Genomic DNA, 21,129 nt, shown 5'->3' on the forward strand with positions numbered 1-21,129 from the left:
TTAAAAAAAGCAGCTCTAATTAGACCTGTTTTACTTGAAACGGCTCCACTTATCTTCTTCTTTCTCTCTCTCTCTCTCTCTCTCTCTCTCTCTCTCTCTCTTTTTCTTTTCTTTTTTTAATCATATGGAGCTTTGCTATATGTGTTTTATGATGCTAGTTTCAATCCCCATCGATATCTATTGGACATTCTTTTGGAAGATTTATTTGCCAAAGTATTGGTCTAGGATGGTACATACCGAAAATAGGACTTAGAAGACCCTCCGACACCGACCTTTCGCCTCAAAATCCCCTGCATCTTTCTCCCTTCCACTCAGTCTCTTTTGGATTCTGGGAAAATGAATACTCTATTCTACTCTCTCGATCACACCCAATTACCAAAAATATAGGTCTCACAGTCTATCATAGCTATTTATAGATCACCACTCAAATATCAGTTTTTTATGGTCTTGATCGTGGCAGGGTTTAGGTCAAAACCAAAGATTTTGAGAAAAAAAAAAAAATTCAAAGTTCGTTAAGGTTTTGGCTTTCCCTTTTCGACTCTAGGCTAATTGATTTCTTAGAAACTATATATATTCTCCGATTGGTTTTTTTGTGTTTTTGAAAGATACCTAGAAAACCCAGTCGAACTCGGCGATGCCGTCAAGCACTGCAAAAATTGGGCTTGGAAGGACAAGGAAGGAAAACAAAGAGAGAGAAGAGCGGGGAGAGAGGACATGCGTTGCAGTCTTGCGGAATTTGTGTGAATATAATCATGGATTGGGTAGCTATGCTACCCAATGTTTTGGGTAGCACTGTAGCTACCCAACCAAATTATCTAAATTTAGGGCAGCTATTGTGGAACGTTTTTTATGAGTTTTTATGAAATTTTTTCTATATTTAGGGAAAGAAACCATTATAGGAAGACTGTTGCTAGTGCTCTAATAAATTAAGTTATTAGCGACAACAATATCAATCCGTCGTCGCAAATAACATTATCATCAATAATGACAAGTAGGATCACGTGGACATTTTTTTAGCAAAGACTAATAATATTATCACCGACGATGACTTAAATTGTCGCAAATGATAACTTTTAGCGACGACACTATCATCGCTGATGACAATATTTTGTTGTCGATGATTTTTTTTGTAGTGAATTTGCTTCAGCTTGCAGTTGATGTCGGGAAAAAAACCGATGCCAAGCTTACGATAATTAAAATAATATTTAGTTAATTAAATTGATCAACTTTTCCACTTACAACCAAACTAATCCACAACAAACACAGGAAGTTAAGAAACAGAGGGGGAGATAACATAGAAGTTCGCACGCTGTGTTAACGTTGGTCAAATCTCATGATTGCTGCCCATTAATTGTCCTGCATGCATGTGTGCCACTGCCAACCCACAAGCATGGGTTATGTCACTTGGATCACTTCCAACACAAAGCGACCCCTGGCACAAGAACTATTGATGACTTCATTTCCGCAAGCAAATTGCATACCTGAAGAAAGAAGCACAGCTTTTATTTCGCTCTGCTGGATATTCTAGCTAGCAATAATATTTGATCTACCCAAATTGAATGTAATTTGTCGGGACACCATCTCTTCCATGGCCCGCTTGTTGACATCTCACCATCTACATACATTTATATAAGCTGGTGTTGGATGTTGAAAGAGACACATACACATTATATTCTGGCTTGAATTATTGATTCAGAGGGCACTGTTATATATGTACCAGCTGGAGTAGCATTAAAACAAAAACAAAAGAAATCCGTACTGAAAATCAAGATCATGATTCATCTAAAAATAAAAATATCAAGAACATGAAAAGTTGGCTGTCGTGAAGTGAAGAACTACGAAATCAATGTTATCTTCCTGTGACGTGCAATTAGGGTTTGGCAGGGATGGAGACTGTAGCGCCCCAGATTTTTAAACACATTTTTTAAAAATAGACAGATAAGAATAAAATATCATTAATTATGACATAAACTAGATTATAAACGGATTTAGAATAATATTTTTATGAGACAGCTTATATTAAAAGACCCGGTTTTTAAAACACAATCTGCTAAAATCGTTAGCCGTCTCCTACGTCATTCTTACGTTTTATTCCATTTAAACCTATTTAAATCATTTCAGCAGTCGCACGTTGTTCCGATTCCTCCACTCAGTTTATTAAAAACACAGCCTGCCTCCACTTTGGTTCTAATATATTTTCTTCAGCACGATCGTCCTTCTCGGTGCTTAAACAATGCAATGCTAGCCTGTCTTCACTCAGACAGCTACAAAGCAGTTCATCTCTGCTGCTGTAATAATGGCACCCTTCTCCCTCTTTCTTTATTCCTTCTTTTAAGACCGAGACACAGCAGTGAGTGAGAGATCGAGAGAGTGAGTTGAGAGTTGAGAATTGAGAGTGAGATGAGGGACCAGGAGAAAGAAAGTCAGTAAGAAACAGAGATGAGATGAGATGAGAAATAGAAGCAGAATTTGAGAGAGAAATTGATTGAGGGAGAGATGAGAGACCGGAGGTGGAGCAGAATCCGGTGGTACCGTGACCCAGCCGGACCCAATCCGCCGTTGGGTTACCGCCGGTGGACCTGTGATCAGAGACCCGCCGTGAAACCGAACCCGAACCGTGAAGACCCCGCGTGAGTGCAAAACCCGATCAAAGCCACCAACCCAGCCGTGAACCCGACGAACCCGTGCAAACCAAAAGCCCGAACCCCGAACCCAGCAAGCCCAAACCCGAACGACCCAGTAGCCGGCCTTCCACCGTGAACCCAGAACCCGACGAAGCCGTGGACCCGTGACTTGTGTGTGACCCGTGAGCTCAGAAATCAGAATCGCCCGTGACCATGAGCCGAGAAGCCCATCCCAGATCTCGGCAGCAACCCAGAACCCACGACTTCCGGCAACCCGAATCTGTTTTCCGGCGGGCAGAGGCGCGATTCCGATGGGAATTTCCGGTAACTATCTAAGAGACTTCCTAATATTAAGTCGATGATTAAATTAGAATAAATTAGTATTAGTCTGATTTGGTTTTGGTGATTGAGTAATAGCTTGGGGTTTTCTTTGGCCGTGTCTGGTCTGTTTGCAGTGTATGGGTTTTCATGTTGATTGTAGTTGCTGGAATTATTGTGGGATTAGGTCTTGCTGGCCAATTTGGGTGTGTTAATAATCTTGAGTTTGGATTCCTATTGACGGTGATGTATATTGATTTTAGGTACCTGTTTCAGATTATGTTAAATTCTGGGATCAATTGATGATTTGGAATTTGGATTCCTACTACTTACGTTTAGCAAGAATTTCCCCTGTTTTGACTATAGTGTGTGTGTACTGATTTGGGATTCAATTGATTATATGTTGGCTGTGGGTGTTTTGGAGTGGCCGTGTGTTACCTGTGATATTTTAGGTGTATGTGTTTCTTGATGACCGGTTATGTGATGTTCTAGAACTATGGTTGTTTTCAAAAGTAATAAAATATGATTCCCTAGTAATCATGAATGACCGAGAAGTTTTGAAAGGGTATTGAGTTTGGTTGTAAGTATAGGTCATTGTTGAACCCATTGATTGTACGTCCTATTTTTGGGGTTTTGTCATCATGGCTAAGCAAGCTATTTTGGAGTAATTGTGGTATTCTTTCGATAAACAATGTTGGATATTATGTATAATGAATTCTATAATGATAATTAATATAAATCTTTAAAAGATAATGGTACCTAATTATTTAAATAGAAATTAAGATTTATGAGTAAAGATATTAACATTCTATGCGTATATATATATATATATTTACTGCAGATGAAGAACTGAGAGATTATACAAAAAGGACTGTGAGTATTCCTTACTCACTCAGAATGATCAAGTGGAGCTTTCCATAATGTTTTGATATCTGTTTTATTTAATAGTATGCAACTTGTTTGGAGCATATTGGTTGTAATATGACATGTTTTAGTATTAAGGCATAGAGACAGATAGGAAGCCCTGAGAGGGATAGACAACCCAGTTGGTGGGTTTGAAGCTCTGAGGGATAGACATTCTTAGATTTAGGAGCGATAGACATCCTCGGCTTTGAAGCTCTGAGAGAGATAGACAACCCAGTTGGTGGGTTTGAGGCTCTGAGAGAGATAGACATCCATGGATTTAGGAAAGATACACATCCTCGGTTTTGAAGCTCTGAGAGAGATAGACAACCCAGTTGGTGGGTTTGAGGCTCTGAGAGAGATAGACATCCATGGATTTTTGTGGGATTTGAGGCCCTGTGAGAGATAGACAACCCTAGTATGTGGGTTTGGTACTCTGAGAGGGATAGACAACCCAGGACTGAGGCCTTAAGAAAGGACCCTCAGTGAAAAGCCCGTAGAAAGAATAGAGATTTCGGAGTTTGAGTCCTTGGCATAAGTGTTTATAATTGTTCTCATATTGTTGCACTACACATTGTTGCATCGCATACTTTTAATTAAATCAGTAATCTTATCATTATTGAAAGCAGTTGACTGACCCATGTATTTATATATGGGCGGTATAGCCCATGTTGCAGGTACGAAAGTGTATAAAGCTCAAGGATAGGAGTTTGTTAACATTACAGGAATTAGAACTGTTCGATAATGTAGTTGATGATTGTAGTGAATTCTTGTATCAATTTGAAATGTAATACTTTAATTACGTTTATCACTCAATAAAGCTTTGATGTGTTATTTAATTCAAGCCTGTTGGATAAATTATATCTTCCGCTGCGAGAGTTTATCTCTGAGGTAGTAACGTCACGTGGAAACCGGAGGTTTCTGCTTACGAATTTGCTGGTTCAAATTCGGGGCGTTACAGTATGGTATCAGAGCAGTTGTTCTGCGACCTAGTGAACATTCAGTGTCATACTGTAACTTGGGTAAGTTATAGTATGGTGTCAGAGCAGTTTGCTCTGAGGACCTTAAGACTTGACCCTAGATGTCTAAGAATAACACAAGAGCTATAGGTGTAAACCATTTTTATAAAATACTTTGTGTGATGTATTTTAGTGCAGAAACCTTCCACCTTGATGATGATCCTAGCGTAAGGGGATAAGAAACCAGAGGTATGTAAATAGAAGTAATTTCAGAATTAAGATGATTTGATATCTAGTATTATTTTGAGGTATAGTCATAAATGTTTCTTTTTAGAGATATAGATTACAGAATCCAAATGTTTAATCTGTTGAAATAATTTATGGATATTAAGTTAGTAAATTTATAAATCACTCTATAGATATTTCATGTGCTTAGAGATACAACTTTCCCATAACCATAATAAGGATAACCTAAGGATCAGAGATAAATTTTGAGGCTTTGAGGTCTATCCAATTAACCCTAGAATGTAAGGAAAGGTATGCTATGATTAATGAGTATCTATTATTCCAAATCTGGTATCTTTTGAAGATAGGTGTATAAAGCGTAAATTACTAATTTTATATGTTGAGGAAATTAGTTAATCAAATGATTTGATGATTAATGGAGAGATTGTTTTTCCTATGCATCTGATGAACTTTAAGAGAAGTTTATATATTATTGAGGTTTTCTAGAGCTTAAGTTAAATAAAATCTTGATTATGTGATTTATTGATTCTCTTAGAAATCCTTACTTGATGGATAAGTTTATGATTAGCAAATTTAAGTATTGATTGACTGCATAACTAAATTGGAGTAATACTAAGGATTTAATCTAATGAAATTTGAGGATAATAGTAATTATGCAGAAATAGAAAGAAGAACATAGTACCATATAAAAATTACACCTTAGTAAAAGATCGAGTAGAAATAATTAGTTCAAAGGATTACAGACATATTAGATAATAAGAACGGTGCGTAAAAGAATAATTATTGTCTTACAAATGAACTACTTTTGATTCAAAAAAAAAAAAAAAAAAAAAAAAAAAAATAGACTTGCAAAACAGGACCTTTTCTGCACCATTTCCGGAGAATACTGGTATGCTTATACCTGCAGGTATTTTATAATACTGCAGTTAGTTATTTATTTTTGTAAATAAAGAATTGCTAGATCAAATAGAATACCTGGCTAAGTTTCTGGACGGAAAACCCTAAGGTTCTGGACTGCAAGCAAAAGATCCTTATGCTGTTCTCGGAGTCGGTTGGTGTTCTGCTCCAAATCAGCATACCTCCTTCCCAAGTCTTTCTCATACGAATTTACCACCTTCTTCAGTTTTCTATTTTCTTGCTGTAGAACCCAATTCCTTCGCCTAAAGCCCATATACCTTCGCTGCAAAGTCAAAATTTGAGCTTTCAACGCTTGAACTTCGTTCCCTCGAGCTTGCAGACGTCGAGCCATATTTGAAACAGAAGAGGCACCCTGAATACTGAATGCCAGAGAGTCATTGATGGCTTGGACATCAGTCCTATCCGCCAATAATTTTTCATCTCGAGGAGTCATGATGCCTTGAGCTACGGATGCAGCTACTGCATCACTCAGCATCACAGAGTCATTAGTCAGAAGAGGACCCCTCTGAGATAAGAACAATGGACGCCAAATTTCTGATACTACAGGCGCAGTATTTAGATCAAAATTATTTTGAGAGGATGAAGAAGCCATGTTTAGAAAACTCAGGAAACGAAGATATTCCTCAAAGGATCTGAAGGAGAGAAGATAGAAATGAAGCTGTTATTCGAAAGATCTGAAGGGAAGGAATGAGAACTTAATCAGTGGACGAGACGCAGTCTAATCAACGTCATTCTGAGCGCAGCCGCCTCTACCACTAGTAGACAGCCCTCGAATCACGAGTTCTCTTCTTTTTCAAGTTTTCACCATTTTCACCTTCTCGAATTCCGAATTCACCCAAAGACTTTTTCCGGATTCATTGCCGCATTTTCCGCAACTAGCAGTCGTAGAGGGGCATCCCGTGAATGAGCTGGAAGAGCGTTTCACGATACACTGTCGGCACCACTTGCACCGTTTCCTCTCAAATCTCTATAAATTCACTCGTCTTCTCTCTTGTAAAGCACACCTTTCAGCTCTCAACCCTTCACACTTTGAGAGCCAAATCTTTCTTCTAATCTGAACTCATCATCGCTTCCTGAAAAGGAAGATGTAGTTCCATAACCAATTTTCCAAACTAAAGTTAGAAAAATGCAGCATCACAACCAGATTCGCAAACACAGAAGCAAGATTATTCTTGATCATACTATCCAGAAGCAAGATTATCCTTGATCATGCAAGACCTTCTCTTCCGTCTTGTCAACCCGGACGTTCCTCACATCTATCCTCAATCCAGTGATGGTGATCTATGACAGAAGAGAGAGAGCACTACGATATGAGTACCGCACTCATATCCTTTCCGGATTGCTTGCCTTGACTTCTTTGCTTTCTTCACCTTCCCCACCTTCCTCTCCTTCGAGGCTTCCATGTTCTCATTTGGCAAGCTTTCCACCAAGATTATCAGAAAACATCCTCATAAAAGTGATTTGTTGTACGAGAGATTTTCCTATAATGAGAAATGAATATTTTCCCTTCTTCAAGCTACACATTTGTTTGATCTATTATACTTCTTGTTATAATGAGCTTAAAATATTATATTTGATAACTATCACACGGTGCAGTATACTTGTTTAAATTTCATGTCTAATAAATTAGATGCTTCACATAAAAATCTGTGACGCTAGACTTAAGAATTAGAAATCTAAATCTTCCATTAGGTAAACTTTATGCGAAGCATAGTTTACGAATTTCGGGGACGAAATTCCATTAAGGGGGGAGGAATGTAGCGCCCCAGATTTTTAAACACATTTTTTAAAAATAGACAGATAAGAATAAAATATCATTAATTATGACATAAACTAGATTATAAACGGATTTAGAATAATATTTTTATGAGACAGCTTATATTAAAAGACCCGGTTTTTAAAACACAATCTGCTAAAATCGTTAGCCGTCTCCTACGTCATTCTTACGTTTTATTCCATTTAAACCTATTTAAATCATTTCAGCAGTCGCACGTTGTTCCGATTCCTCCACTCAGTTTATTAAAAACACAGCCTGCCTCCACTTTGGTTCTAATATATTTTCTTCAGCACGATCGTCCTTCTCGGTGCTTAAACAATGCAATGCTAGCCTGTCTTCACTCAGACAGCTACAAAGCAGTTCATCTCTGCTGCTGTAATAATGGCACCCTTCTCCCTCTTTCTTTATTCCTTCTTTTAAGACCGAGACACAGCAGTGAGTGAGAGATCGAGAGAGTGAGTTGAGAGTTGAGAATTGAGAGTGAGATGAGGGACCAGGAGAAAGAAAGTCAGTAAGAAACAGAGATGAGATGAGATGAGAAATAGAAGCAGAATTTGAGAGAGAAATTGATTGAGGGAGAGATGAGAGACCGGAGGTGGAGCAGAATCCGGTGGTACCGTGACCCAGCCGGACCCAATCCGCCGTTGGGTTACCGCCGGTGGACCTGTGATCAGAGACCCGCCGTGAAACCGAACCCGAACCGTGAAGACCCCGCGTGAGTGCAAAACCCGATCAAAGCCACCAACCCAGCCGTGAACCCGACGAACCTGTGCAAACCAAAAGCCCGAACCCCGAACCCAGCAAGCCCAAACCCGAACGACCCAGTAGCCGGCCTTCCACCGTGAACCCAGAACCCGACGAAGCCGTGGACCCGTGACTTGTGTGTGACCCGTGAGCTCAGAAATCAGAATCGCCCGTGACCATGAGCCGAGAAGCCCATCCCAGATCTCGGCAGCAACCCAGAACCCACGACTTCCGGCAACCCGAATCTGTTTTCCGGCGGGCAGAGGCGCGATTCCGATGGGAATTTCCGGTAACTATCTAAGAGACTTCCTAATATTAAGTCGATGATTAAATTAGAATAAATTAGTATTAGTCTGATTTGGTTTTGGTGATTGAGTAATAGCTTGGGGTTTTCTTTGGCCGTGTCTGGTCTGTTTGCAGTGTATGGGTTTTCATGTTGATTGTAGTTGCTGGAATTATTGTGGGATTAGGTCTTGCTGGCCAATTTGGGTGTGTTAATAATCTTGAGTTTGGATTCCTATTGACGGTGATGTATATTGATTTTAGGTACCTGTTTCAGATTATGTTAAATTCTGGGATCAATTGATGATTTGGAATTTGGATTCCTACTACTTACGTTTAGCAAGAATTTCCCCTGTTTTGACTATAGTGTGTGTGTACTGATTTGGGATTCAATTGATTATATGTTGGCTGTGGGTGTTTTGGAGTGGCCGTGTGTTACCTGTGATATTTTAGGTGTATGTGTTTCTTGATGACCGGTTATGTGATGTTCTAGAACTATGGTTGTTTTCAAAAGTAATAAAATATGATTCCCTAGTAATCATGAATGACCGAGAAGTTTTGAAAGGGTATTGAGTTTGGTTGTAAGTATAGGTCATTGTTGAACCCATTGATTGTACGTCCTATTTTTGGGGTTTTGTCATCATGGCTAAGCAAGCTATTTTGGAGTAATTGTGGTATTCTTTCGATAAACAATGTTGGATATTATGTATAATGAATTCTATAATGATAATTAATATAAATCTTTAAAAGATAATGGTACCTAATTATTTAAATAGAAATTAAGATTTATGAGTAAAGATATTAACATTCTATGCGTATATATATATATATATTTACTGCAGATGAAGAACTGAGAGATTATACAAAAAGGACTGTGAGTATTCCTTACTCACTCAGAATGATCAAGTGGAGCTTTCCATAATGTTTTGATATCTGTTTTATTTAATAGTATGCAACTTGTTTGGAGCATATTGGTTGTAATATGACATGTTTTAGTATTAAGGCATAGAGACAGATAGGAAGCCCTGAGAGGGATAGACAACCCAGTTGGTGGGTTTGAAGCTCTGAGGGATAGACATTCTTAGATTTAGGAGCGATAGACATCCTCGGCTTTGAAGCTCTGAGAGAGATAGACAACCCAGTTGGTGGGTTTGAGGCTCTGAGAGAGATAGACATCCATGGATTTAGGAAAGATACACATCCTCGGTTTTGAAGCTCTGAGAGAGATAGACAACCCAGTTGGTGGGTTTGAGGCTCTGAGAGAGATAGACATCCATGGATTTTTGTGGGATTTGAGGCCCTGTGAGAGATAGACAACCCTAGTATGTGGGTTTGGTACTCTGAGAGGGATAGACAACCCAGGACTGAGGCCTTAAGAAAGGACCCTCAGTGAAAAGCCCGTAGAAAGAATAGAGATTTCGGAGTTTGAGTCCTTGGCATAAGTGTTTATAATTGTTCTCATATTGTTGCACTACACATTGTTGCATCGCATACTTTTAATTAAATCAGTAATCTTATCATTATTGAAAGCAGTTGACTGACCCATGTATTTATATATGGGCGGTATAGCCCATGTTGCAGGTACGAAAGTGTATAAAGCTCAAGGATAGGAGTTTGTTAACATTACAGGAATTAGAACTGTTCGATAATGTAGTTGATGATTGTAGTGAATTCTTGTATCAATTTGAAATGTAATACTTTAATTACGTTTATCACTCAATAAAGCTTTGATGTGTTATTTAATTCAAGCCTGTTGGATAAATTATATCTTCCGCTGCGAGAGTTTATCTCTGAGGTAGTAACGTCACGTGGAAACCGGAGGTTTCTGCTTACGAATTTGCTGGTTCAAATTCGGGGCGTTACAGTATGGTATCAGAGCAGTTGTTCTGCGACCTAGTGAACATTCAGTGTCATACTGTAACTTGGGTAAGTTATAGTATGGTGTCAGAGCAGTTTGCTCTGAGGACCTTAAGACTTGACCCTAGATGTCTAAGAATAACACAAGAGCTATAGGTGTAAACCATTTTTATAAAATACTTTGTGTGATGTATTTTAGTGCAGAAACCTTCCACCTTGATGATGATCCTAGCGTAAGGGGATAAGAAACCAGAGGTATGTAAATAGAAGTAATTTCAGAATTAAGATGATTTGATATCTAGTATTATTTTGAGGTATAGTCATAAATGTTTCTTTTTAGAGATATAGATTACAGAATCCAAATGTTTAATCTGTTGAAATAATTTATGGATATTAAGTTAGTAAATTTATAAATCACTCTATAGATATTTCATGTGCTTAGAGATACAACTTTCCCATAACCATAATAAGGATAACCTAAGGATCAGAGATAAATTTTGAGGCTTTGAGGTCTATCCAATTAACCCTAGAATGTAAGGAAAGGTATGCTATGATTAATGAGTATCTATTATTCCAAATCTGGTATCTTTTGAAGATAGGTGTATAAAGCGTAAATTACTAATTTTATATGTTGAGGAAATTAGTTAATCAAATGATTTGATGATTAATGGAGAGATTGTTTTTCCTATGCATCTGATGAACTTTAAGAGAAGTTTATATATTATTGAGGTTTTCTAGAGCTTAAGTTAAATAAAATCTTGATTATGTGATTTATTGATTCTCTTAGAAATCCTTACTTGATGGATAAGTTTATGATTAGCAAATTTAAGTATTGATTGACTGCATAACTAAATTGGAGTAATACTAAGGATTTAATCTAATGAAATTTGAGGATAATAGTAATTATGCAGAAATAGAAAGAAGAACATAGTACCATATAAAAATTACACCTTAGTAAAAGATCGAGTAGAAATAATTAGTTCAAAGGATTACAGACATATTAGATAATAAGAACGGTGCGTAAAAGAATAATTATTGTCTTACAAATGAACTACTTTTGATTCAAAAAAAAAAAAAAAAAAAAAAAAAAAATAGACTTGCAAAACAGGACCTTTTCTGCACCATTTCCGGAGAATACTGGTATGCTTATACCTGCAGGTATTTTATAATACTGCAGTTAGTTATTTATTTTTGTAAATAAAGAATTGCTAGATCAAATAGAATACCTGGCTAAGTTTCTGGACGGAAAACCCTAAGGTTCTGGACTGCAAGCAAAAGATCCTTATGCTGTTCTCGGAGTCGGTTGGTGTTCTGCTCCAAATCAGCATACCTCCTTCCCAAGTCTTTCTCATACGAATTTACCACCTTCTTCAGTTTTCTATTTTCTTGCTGTAGAACCCAATTCCTTCGCCTAAAGCCCATATACCTTCGCTGCAAAGTCAAAATTTGAGCTTTCAACGCTTGAACTTCGTTCCCTCGAGCTTGCAGACGTCGAGCCATATTTGAAACAGAAGAGGCACCCTGAATACTGAATGCCAGAGAGTCATTGATGGCTTGGACATCAGTCCTATCCGCCAATAATTTTTCATCTCGAGGAGTCATGATGCCTTGAGCTACGGATGCAGCTACTGCATCACTCAGCATCACAGAGTCATTAGTCAGAAGAGGACCCCTCTGAGATAAGAACAATGGACGCCAAATTTCTGATACTACAGGCGCAGTATTTAGATCAAAATTATTTTGAGAGGATGAAGAAGCCATGTTTAGAAAACTCAGGAAACGAAGATATTCCTCAAAGGATCTGAAGGAGAGAAGATAGAAATGAAGCTGTTATTCGAAAGATCTGAAGGGAAGGAATGAGAACTTAATCAGTGGACGAGACGCAGTCTAATCAACGTCATTCTGAGCGCAGCCGCCTCTACCACTAGTAGACAGCCCTCGAATCACGAGTTCTCTTCTTTTTCAAGTTTTCACCATTTTCACCTTCTCGAATTCCGAATTCACCCAAAGACTTTTTCCGGATTCATTGCCGCATTTTCCGCAACTAGCAGTCGTAGAGGGGCATCCCGTGAATGAGCTGGAAGAGCGTTTCACGATACACTGTCGGCACCACTTGCACCGTTTCCTCTCAAATCTCTATAAATTCACTCGTCTTCTCTCTTGTAAAGCACACCTTTCAGCTCTCAACCCTTCACACTTTGAGAGCCAAATCTTTCTTCTAATCTGAACTCATCATCGCTTCCTGAAAAGGAAGATGTAGTTCCATAACCAATTTTCCAAACTAAAGTTAGAAAAATGCAGCATCACAACCAGATTCGCAAACACAGAAGCAAGATTATTCTTGATCATACTATCCAGAAGCAAGATTATCCTTGATCATGCAAGACCTTCTCTTCCGTCTTGTCAACCCGGACGTTCCTCACATCTATCCTCAATCCAGTGATGGTGATCTATGACAGAAGAGAGAGAGCACTACGATATGAGTACCGCACTCATATCCTTTCCGGATTGCTTGCCTTGACTTCTTTGCTTTCTTCACCTTCCCCACCTTCCTCTCCTTCGAGGCTTCCATGTTCTCATTTGGCAAGCTTTCCACCAAGATTATCAGAAAACATCCTCATAAAAGTGATTTGTTGTACGAGAGATTTTCCTATAATGAGAAATGAATATTTTCCCTTCTTCAAGCTACACATTTGTTTGATCTATTATACTTCTTGTTATAATGAGCTTAAAATATTATATTTGATAACTATCACACGGTGCAGTATACTTGTTTAAATTTCATGTCTAATAAATTAGATGCTTCACATAAAAATCTGTGACGCTAGACTTAAGAATTAGAAATCTAAATCTTCCATTAGGTAAACTTTATGCGAAGCATAGTTTACGAATTTCGGGGACGAAATTCCATTAAGGGGGGAGGAATGTAGCGCCCCAGATTTTTAAACACATTTTTTAAAAATAGACAGATAAGAATAAAATATCATTAATTATGACATAAACTAGATTATAAACGGATTTAGAATAATATTTTTATGAGACAGCTTATATTAAAAGACCCGGTTTTTAAAACACAATCTGCTAAAATCGTTAGCCGTCTCCTACGTCATTCTTACGTTTTATTCCATTTAAACCTATTTAAATCATTTCAGCAGTCGCACGTTGTTCCGATTCCTCCACTCAGTTTATTAAAAACACAGCCTGCCTCCACTTTGGTTCTAATATATTTTCTTCAGCACGATCGTCCTTCTCGGTGCTTAAACAATGCAATGCTAGCCTGTCTTCACTCAGACAGCTACAAAGCAGTTCATCTCTGCTGCTGTAATAATGGCACCCTTCTCCCTCTTTCTTTATTCCTTCTTTTAAGACCGAGACACAGCAGTGAGTGAGAGATCGAGAGAGTGAGTTGAGAGTTGAGAATTGAGAGTGAGATGAGGGACCAGGAGAAAGAAAGTCAGTAAGAAACAGAGATGAGATGAGATGAGAAATAGAAGCAGAATTTGAGAGAGAAATTGATTGAGGGAGAGATGAGAGACCGGAGGTGGAGCAGAATCCGGTGGTACCGTGACCCAGCCGGACCCAATCCGCCGTTGGGTTACCGCCGGTGGACCTGTGATCAGAGACCCGCCGTGAAACCGAACCCGAACCGTGAAGACCCCGCGTGAGTGCAAAACCCGATCAAAGCCACCAACCCAGCCGTGAACCCGACGAACCTGTGCAAACCAAAAGCCCGAACCCCGAACCCAGCAAGCCCAAACCCGAACGACCCAGTAGCCGGCCTTCCACCGTGAACCCAGAACCCGACGAAGCCGTGGACCCGTGACTTGTGTGTGACCCGTGAGCTCAGAAATCAGAATCGCCCGTGACCATGAGCCGAGAAGCCCATCCCAGATCTCGGCAGCAACCCAGAACCCACGACTTCCGGCAACCCGAATCTGTTTTCCGGCGGGCAGAGGCGCGATTCCGATGGGAATTTCCGGTAACTATCTAAGAGACTTCCTAATATTAAGTCGATGATTAAATTAGAATAAATTAGTATTAGTCTGATTTGGTTTTGGTGATTGAGTAATAGCTTGGGGTTTTCTTTGGCCGTGTCTGGTCTGTTTGCAGTGTATGGGTTTTCATGTTGATTGTAGTTGCTGGAATTATTGTGGGATTAGGTCTTGCTGGCCAATTTGGGTGTGTTAATAATCTTGAGTTTGGATTCCTATTGACGGTGATGTATATTGATTTTAGGTACCTGTTTCAGATTATGTTAAATTCTGGGATCAATTGATGATTTGGAATTTGGATTCCTACTACTTACGTTTAGCAAGAATTTCCCCTGTTTTGACTATAGTGTGTGTGTACTGATTTGGGATTCAATTGATTATATGTTGGCTGTGGGTGTTTTGGAGTGGCCGTGTGTTACCTGTGATATTTTAGGTGTATGTGTTTCTTGATGACCGGTTATGTGATGTTCTAGAACTATGGTTGTTTTCAAAAGTAATAAAATATGATTCCCTAGTAATCATGAATGACCGAGAAGTTTTGAAAGGGTATTGAGTTTGGTTGTAAGTATAGGTCATTGTTGAACCCATTGATTGTACGTCCTATTTTTGGGGTTTTGTCATCATGGCTAAGCAAGCTATTTTGGAGTAATTGTGGTATTCTTTCGATAAACAATGTTGGATATTATGTATAATGAATTCTATAATGATAATTAATATAAATCTTTAAAAGATAATGGTACCTAATTATTTAAATAGAAATTAAGATTTATGAGTAAAGATATTAACATTCTATGCGTATATATATATATATATTTACTGCAGATGAAGAACTGAGAGATTATACAAAAAGGACTGTGAGTATTCCTTACTCACTCAGAATGATCAAGTGGAGCTTTCCATAATGTTTTGATATCTGTTTTATTTAATAGTATGCAACTTGTTTGGAGCATATTGGTTGTAATATGACATGTTTTAGTATTAAGGCATAGAGACAGATAGGAAGCCCTGAGAGGGATAGACAACCCAGTTGGTGGGTTTGAAGCTCTGAGGGATAGACATTCTTAGATTTAGGAGCGATAGACATCCTCGGCTTTGAAGCTCTGAGAGAGATAGACAACCCAGTTGGTGGGTTTGAGGCTCTGAGAGAGATAGACATCCATGGATTTAGGAAAGATACACATCCTCGGTTTTGAAGCTCTGAGAGAGATAGACAACCCAGTTGGTGGGTTTGAGGCTCTGAGAGAGATAGACATCCATGGATTTTTGTGGGATTTGAGGCCCTGTGAGAGATAGACAACCCTAGTATGTGGGTTTGGTACTCTGAGAGGGATAGACAACCCAGGACTGAGGCCTTAAGAAAGGACCCTCAGTGAAAAGCCCGTAGAAAGAATAGAGATTTCGGAGTTTGAGTCCTTGGCATAAGTGTTTATAATTGTTCTCATATTGTTGCACTACACATTGTTGCATCGCATACTTTTAATTAAATCAGTAATCTTATCATTATTGAAAGCAGTTGACTGACCCATGTATTTATATATGGGCGGTATAGCCCATGTTGCAGGTACGAAAGTGTATAAAGCTCAAGGATAGGAGTTTGTTAACATTACAGGAATTAGAACTGTTCGATAATGTAGTTGATGATTGTAGTGAATTCTTGTATCAATTTGAAATGTAATACTTTAATTACGTTTATCACTCAATAAAGCTTTGATGTGTTATTTAATTCAAGCCTGTTGGATAAATTATATCTTCCGCTGCGAGAGTTTATCTCTGAGGTAGTAACGTCACGTGGAAACCGGAGGTTTCTGCTTACGAATTTGCTGGTTCAAATTTGGGGCGTTACAGAGACAATCCAGACAATGTAAGAAAGATTATTTCATTGAAAGTGTAGATGAAGATGAGGATGGCCGGGATGGAGACAGTACTACATGGTGTTTTATTTATTTATTTATTTATTTATTTTCTATTGCGATGTGATATAAATGTGAAAGTAGTTTGAAGTATTTTGTGACTATTTTATATGTTGAGTTGTGTTGATCATTTTATTTTTCTTTGCTAAAAAGCAAAAAGTAGGCGTAAAAAATATTAGCAAACAAGCCTATATATAGTTTTTTTTTAATTTTATTTCGCTTAGAATAGTTTTCTTGTACCGAATATTGAACAAATTGCACCAGCAAAAATGAGAGAAAGTAAGGAATGGAACCTACCAGAGATGTTAGTGGGAGATAAATATGATGCTTAAATCAGTGGTGCTTGAAAAAGGAAAAAGAAATACTCTAAATAGAAGTTTTGAACTAAGGGCCAAAAGCCACTTTTACCTTGATCAAGCTTATCTTTTATAGTGGTTTTAATGTAACTGCCTTGGCGACACTTTCTAATTTTTACGTGTTAGTACTCCCATAATGCAGACCTAGGTTTTAGCATCCATTATCCTTTAAATTAGGAGCATATCAATACTCGTGGGTTTGAGCATAGTTACTATCCTTGGAGAGCACTTCACTGGTTTGAGAGTGGATTCTCTACTACGTTGGTAGGATAGGACTGGGCCAGGGGACAGATTTTTGATGCAGGGGGACCCGAGTCAGACGATGCTGAGTTGTCAGATTGTACATTGATGGCGCTAGATTATCTGGAGCAGGCAGATCAGAGCAAGATTGGCAAGAAATCGTGATGTAACCTAATTGGGGCAATTTCCAAATGCGCTGCAGTATTTTGGCCATAACTTTAGCTACGAGTATCTAATTCGAGCATATGACCCCAATTCAAAAAGCTCTCTTCGGTGCGCCTTGTTTCGAGCCCAAAATCTGCTGTTTTCCTTTCCAACCCTAATTTTTTTTTTTTCCTTTTATGGTAACTTTTCGTTTATAGATTAGGAGGAGATTCTGAGCTCGATTTGGGCCAGATTTTTGGCAGCCGACTTATTTTATTATATATTTCATTTTAATAAGGTTATTAGGGTCTTGCTATTTTTGGTAATTTTCAGCTATAATAGCCCGGCTTGTGAGAGTTTTTTAGCAGACAATTTTGATTAATAATATTTTTTCTTAGAGTTTCTCTTTGTGTTTGGGATTATTATTTTGTTTTCTTCCTTGTAAACTGCCCTTTGAATAGCCTGCAGAATAATCGTTATTCTGTCCGGCGTCAATTGGTATCAGAGCTTCAGCACTTTCCTAAGACGAGTCTTCATCAGTTTCAATGGTTGGTGGTCGTGGTCGTGGTCGTGGTGGTCGTCGTGGGTAGGTTCTGAATGAGGAAGCTCCGCGCCGTGATCGTAACGTTTAGGATGTGGTGATTGAGGATTTGCAGAGGCAAGTTGCAGAGTTAACCCAGCGTCTAGCGGCGCAAGAAGTTGGCAATCGTGAGATGGAGAACTCCTATTCTGATTCCACCTTCGACAACCTGTATCACAATCCAGCTCCAAACTAGGGGCACCGTGGTCAGGAAAGTCATCATGGAGCCGTTGGTTTCAAAGTAGACCTGCCCGAGTTTTTTGGCACATTACAAGCGGAAGGTTTCATCAATTGGTTGAATGAGTTAGAGTGGATTTTCGAGTATAAGGAAGTCCTTGATCGTGACAAAGTGAAATTGGTCGCCATCAAATTAAAGGGTAGAGCATCTGCGTGGCGGGAGCAGTTGAAGCGGTCAAGAGAGAGGCAAGATGAAGGACAAGATGAAGAGTCACTTCTTTCCTTTCGGCTACACTCAAACCCTGTTTCAGCGACTTCACTCATTGAGGCAAGGCATGAGATTGGTGGATGATTACACATAGGAGTTCTATCAGTTGGTCGCACGGAACAATCTATCTGAGACATAAGAGCATATGGTGGCGCAATATTTGGGAGGATTACGACAGCCCCTACAAGATGCCCTCAGCCTGCACTCACTGTGGACTATTTCTGAGGCCTATCAGCGTGCACTTGTCTCAAAGAAGCAGTAAAACAAGTGGCCTATGGTTAGAAGAGATCAAGGCAATTGCCTTTTTCGGCCCCAAGTACCTCGTCCTGTCCAGCCGCTAGCACAGGGTAATTCTAACCCTAATATTAAATGTTTTAGATGTGGTGAATAGGGACATAGAGCGACTAATTGCAGGAAACCTGCCAGGCAGAAGGGCAAGAACCTCCTACTTAAGGAAGACGTGGTAGACTACACGTCTGAGGAGATTGGGGATCCAGTGTATGGCGATGATGGAGATGAAGATGTACTATATGGGGACGGACAAGAGAATCTGGTCATTCGTAAAAGTCTACTGCTCCCAAAGATGACTCTGGAGACGATTGGTTGAGAACCAATATTTTCCACACAACTTGCGCAGTGGCTGACAAAGTCTGTAAAATGATCAATGGCAGAGGCAGTTGTGAGAATCTAGTGTCTGAAGAGGCTGTCCAGAAACTACAGTTGAACACAGATCGTCATCCCAAGCCTTACAAACTGTTGTGGCTCAGCAAGGAAAGTGAGTTAAAAGTAGATAGGCAATGCCTAGTGTCCTTTTATGTTGGAAAGAAGTAATTTGATAATGTTTGGTGTGATGTAGTATCTATGGACACTTGACATAGATTGTTAGGCAGACCTTGGCAGTATGATTGCAGTGTGGTACATGATGGCAGGAAAAATACATATTCCCTTAGCATCAAAGGGAAGAAGATTGTGTTGGCACCTCGTCGAGACGGAGTCAACCTTGCTTTCTATGTCCAGGTTTTTAGTTGAAGTTGAGCATGAAGATAGAGTTTATGCTTTACTGCCTTGTGGGAATAGTGTAGTAGATAAGGCTTCAGATTTGCCACTAGAGGTCTAGCGGCTGCTAGAAGAATTTTCGGACCTCATGCTAGAAGATTTTCCTTTCGGACTACCACCTATGCTAGATATCCAGCATCAGATTGACCTGATTCCTGGATCGACTTTGCCTAATAGGCCAGCTTACCGCCTTAGTCCTAAGGAAGCGGAAGAGTTGCAGCGCCAAGTGGCAGAGTTGCTGGAGCGGCGCTACATCCATGAGAGCATGAGCCTATGTGCAGTTCTTGCCCTGTAAGTACCAAAGAAAGATGGTTCGTGGCGCATGTGTGTCAATAGCAGAGTAATCAATTGGATAACAGTAAAATACAGGTTCCCAATTCCCCATCTAGATGATATGTTGGATCAGTTGTCCGGTGCTAAGGTCTTCTCAAAAATTGACCTTAAAAGTAGCTACCACCAGATTAGAATAAGGCCTAGAGATGAGTGGAAGAGAACGTTCAAGACGCAACATGGTTTGTACGAGTAGATGGTGATGCCTTTTGGGTTGTCCAACGCCCCCAGCACTTTTATGAGGTTCATGCACCAGGTTCTGTGGCCTTTTATGGGGAAATTCGTGGTGGTTTACTTCGACGACATCCTCATCTACAGCCCGACTTGGGCGTCATATTTTGATCACCTTCGAGCTGTTTTCAGTGTGTTGAGGATGGAACGCCTTTTTGTCAATTAGAAGAAGTGTTCTTTCTTCACTACTTCTGTGACTTTTTTGGGTTTTGTTGTATCTACTGATGGTGTTCATGCAGGTCAGTCAAAGATAGATGCAGTCTTGGAGTGGCCCCAGCCAAAGACCTTGCACGATGTCAGGAGTTTCAATGGGTTGGCGTCTTTCTACCGCCGATTCATCAAGGATTTTAGCACCCTGATCGCCCCCATCAAAGAGCGTCTCAAAGGACGTGAGTTCTAGTGGTCTAAGGAGGTAGAGACCAGTTCCAACTGGTCAAGCAGAAAATGACAGAGGCACCAGTTTTGGCACTCTTTGATTTTGAGAAGGTGTTCGAAGTAAGCTGCGATGCATTCGGAGTTGGCATCGGTGGTGTTCTCAGTCAGGAGGGGCATCCCATAGCTTTTTTTAGTGAGAACTATCGGGGTCAAAGAAGAAATATTCCATTTATGGCCTGGAGTTTTATGCCATCGTCTAGTCTCTGAAGCATTGGTGTTGAAAAATTGAAATGACTTCTAATTTAAACAACAAGTGTGTGTCCACAAAGTGTCAACAAAAATAAGCATAACGAAAAGTAAATGACACAGAGATTTTTGTTGACGAAGTGGAAACTCAGCTAAGAGAAAAACCACTCCAGGGCAGCCAAACCCAGGAATTCCACTATTCAGAAGACATAGCTAGATACAAGATAGTAACACTCACATGTACTGATGCAGTGGTTGTACCTTGATCTCTGAAGTGTAACCCAACACGAACGCTTCCCAACTAGGTTCACTTACCTGAAGGGGTCTTCAATGGAACTTCTTACCTTAGAGCCGACCTCTAAGATAGACTTCAATTGTAGCATAGCAACAGAACACTTTTAGCACAGCTTCAGAGGGATTGAAGACTTCTCTGAGCTCTAATGGAATTCACACCGAATTCTTGCAGTTCTCAGTGCCCAAGGGCCTCTATTTATAGACTAGGGGCTCAAATGAGCGTCAGGCAAAATATACCTGGGCACCGTCCGGACGGTGGACATGGGTCGTCTGGACGGACAACTGTGCGACAAGATTTTTCG

At 39.5% G+C, this 21,129-nt stretch overlaps 3 long non-coding RNA genes across 3 annotated transcripts; all 3 read left to right on the forward strand.

Annotated features, from left to right (window-relative positions):
- Positions 1-3,781: 3,781 nt before the first annotated feature.
- On the forward strand, positions 3,782-4,684 carry LOC133876914 (uncharacterized). Its single transcript, XR_009901624.1, has 2 exons — positions 3,782-3,815; positions 4,511-4,684. It is a non-coding gene; the product is annotated as an uncharacterized LOC133876914 (long non-coding RNA).
- A 4,927-nt stretch (positions 4,685-9,611) lies between these two features.
- Positions 9,612-10,514, forward strand: LOC133876902 (uncharacterized). The gene is made up of 2 exons (XR_009901622.1): positions 9,612-9,645; positions 10,341-10,514. It is a non-coding gene; the product is annotated as an uncharacterized LOC133876902 (long non-coding RNA).
- A 4,926-nt stretch (positions 10,515-15,440) lies between these two features.
- LOC133876907 (uncharacterized) lies at positions 15,441-16,343 on the forward strand. Its single transcript, XR_009901623.1, has 2 exons — positions 15,441-15,474; positions 16,170-16,343. It is a non-coding gene; the product is annotated as an uncharacterized LOC133876907 (long non-coding RNA).
- Positions 16,344-21,129: the final 4,786 nt, after the last annotated feature.

The sequence above is a fragment of the Alnus glutinosa genome, chromosome 1 (assembly GCF_958979055.1).
Source record: "Alnus glutinosa chromosome 1, dhAlnGlut1.1, whole genome shotgun sequence".
NCBI classification, from domain to species: Eukaryota; Viridiplantae; Streptophyta; class Magnoliopsida; order Fagales; family Betulaceae; genus Alnus; species Alnus glutinosa.